The sequence below is a fragment of the Chelmon rostratus genome, chromosome 16 (genome assembly GCF_017976325.1).
Source record: "Chelmon rostratus isolate fCheRos1 chromosome 16, fCheRos1.pri, whole genome shotgun sequence".
In the NCBI taxonomy this organism is placed as follows: Eukaryota; Metazoa; Chordata; class Actinopteri; order Chaetodontiformes; family Chaetodontidae; genus Chelmon; species Chelmon rostratus.
The window spans coordinates 740001-742987 of record NC_055673.1 but is presented as its reverse complement, the minus strand read 5'-3'; positions in this window follow the sequence as shown (position 1 = coordinate 742987).

Genomic DNA, 2987 nt, shown 5'->3' with positions numbered 1-2987 from the left:
TTGCATATTTATATTATTAGTAGAACCTAATAAATTCATTAATTATTAAGTCTAATTAGAAATAAGACTTAATTGAGCCTGCAGGGAAACTTATTATTAAAACGAGCTCCACCTTCCCAGCTGCAACAGAGCGGCCATGAACGCACCATAATTATATTTCAATAATAGAAAACACATGATTCTGTCAGTAACCACGTAACGAGACGTTCTGCTCTTTGAGGAAACACAAAATTCAGTTTGCTCTGATATTTGTGTTGTCGGTCGATCTTTCTGCACACGTGAAACGACCTCATCCTGACCCGGAGTCTGCTGTGTGGCGTCCTGCAGAGCCTCAGTGTTGCACTTCCTGTCCAGTCTGTTGTCAAAGTGAACTCCCAGGTTTCTGTAGCTCTTCACTCTCCCGGGATGGAAAATGGTGTTGAAACTACCCCTGGTCCTCCTCAAGTCCACAACCATCTCCTCTGTCTGGTCTCTGTTGGTCTCTCCTGATTTTTGAGGGGGTGGCTCACGGTGCTGCCAGCTTTGTCCAGCTGAGAGGCGCCTCGCTGAAGCAGGTAGATGATAACCTGGGGGCGGCAGGCAAGCTGCTCTGGGTCCAGGGAGGTGGCCACCTGAGGTCTGAGATGGCTGAAACCGGTCTCTCCAGGACCCTCATGATGTGAGACGTTAAGGCAGTTGGTCTGTAATGATTGAGGGCAGGTGGAGAACACGTCTCTGGTACCTGAACAGTGCAGGACTTCACCCGCAGCACTGGAACCTTCTCCTGGCTCAGCCTGTGGTGGAGGAGGTGCTGTAGAACCCTGCACGGCTGGTCTGCACAGGCCTTCAGGACCCTGGGCTGGCACCATCTGGACCTGCAGCTTTGTCCAGTCTCTCCAGCCCTGGAAACAGACAGGCGGGTGGGGGAGGTAGAGGGGGAGCAGGGGAGGTGTTAATCCTTATCGAAGAGGAGGTGTGGGATGCGAGCGGCTGTGGGGGCAGGGAGGGGGTGGAGGAAGCTGAGGGTCCTGTACTGAACCTCGTTGGCTCTGTTCAGGTTTTCCTCAACCTGATTCTTCTTCACCTTAAACCTTCCTGATCTTCCTCATGCCCGTTCACACCTCCCTCACAGCCAAAAGCACCGTCCAACCGGATAATTACCTGAACATGTCGAACATGTCGAACACGTGGACTCACTTCAACTTTCGATGGTGGTGGAAGGTTCCGGTTTCCCTGCGCTGGCAGCAGGTGGCTAATGCTAACGACACAGCTAATGTTGGTAGACTTTCACTCTTCAGATGCTTCAGTTACTCTTTGGATCAGGTCAGACATGTAGTGCCGACCAGCTTTGCAGTCCGCCGACCGCCTCATGGCCCTGACCCACTGTGACCTCACTGTGACCTCACTGTGACCTCATGATCTGAGCTGAAGTCAGCTGGAGTATCAGTCACCTGCAGGAGCAGGATCTTGCGGGAACACAAACACACGTGCAACATTTCGATGTAAATTGATGCGATGACGAAGACGCAGCAGCAGAGAATCATCACCGCCCCAAAATGAAATAAAAGAGAAGCAAAGAGGAGAAAAGATGGAGGATGAGGAGCAGCAGCGACATTCCCACTCTTCCTCCTTTCAGTCCGACAGATTTCATCAACAGGGAGACGAGAGACAGCGAAAGTAACCGAAGAGGTGAGATGACACGAGATGAAGTGAGAGAAAACTGATTCAACAGCATCAGCTGAGAGTAAAGAGATTCATCAGAAACAGAAAACAGTCGGTCTCACATCACGGCCGAGAAAAGTTTCACCAGAAAACAGTTTTAATGAGCAGAATCAAGTGAAATGAACGGTTCACAACAGAGAAACAACAACCCTCACACCTCATCAAAGACACCTGGTGTATTAACAGAGGAGCATGAAGGAGCTGCACCTGGTGCCCACTGGAACCTGACCAGCCCACCGGAGGGGAACATTTAGCACAAAGGTGAACACACGTTCTTAGGTTCAGTTCATTATCTCTCATCATAAAGAAGCATCCAGAAACTCTTAATTATTACTCCAGAACTTCAGCATCAAAGTGATCCAGTGATCCAGTGATCCAGTGGCAGCTCGCACTCTGCAGCCATGTTTGCACAGACACTGCCATGAGAAGCGTTTTGTGTGCCTCCCGTATGAGTCGCAGCCGGTTCAGTGGCTCGTTCTTCTTCGCTGGTTGTTAAACTGCTCTCAGTTCAGCTGCAGGAAGCACAAAAACGTCTGAGTCCAAACATTCAGTTTAACGTCCCCCTCTCTCTCTTTCCACCGTGGTCAGCGATGGTCTCTCGCCCGCCGGCGTGCAGCGGTATACCTGCTGAGATGACTTATTGACGAGCTGTCAGGCATCGCCGTGGCAACAATCACTTTCCCTCGTTAGGAGGTTGTGTTGCTGCACGGACAGCGGCAGGGATCAGGTCAGATCGATGCGTTTACTGTCGGGACGCAATGTTCATTCACACATAATGACTCCGATTTACATTTAAACTGAAAACACAGAACGACGAGCAGGAAACTCTTCAGGTGTGTGTGTGTCTGTGTGTGTGTCTCTCTGTGTGTGTGTATGTGTGTGTGTGTGTGTGTGTATATTTGTATAGCCGTTAGCTTGTTTTCGTGAACGTTCACTAACATTTTGTTCGTCTTGTTCAGCGTTCGGTTGAACTAAAAACTCTCTAAGGACTCGGCTGTTAGCCAAAATTAGCTTCCCAACAAATATCACAGTCAACGTGAATTACAGACGCACCTTGCTAACCAAGCTAACTAGCCAGCGCTAGCATTAGCTGATGACTTAGCGTTTGCTATTCTGGTTGGTAGCCTGTGTTAACCACATGCTGTGGAGCCAGGAGCCAGGTGCGTCAGGTTGCTGGTATAGGTGGGCTTATGACGTCCTCGGGTGTCCGTCATCCACCCCTAGCTCCTCCCCAGCTCCGCCCTCTCATCCAAATATGGTCATTTCTGGCTGATGAAGACTCTGTT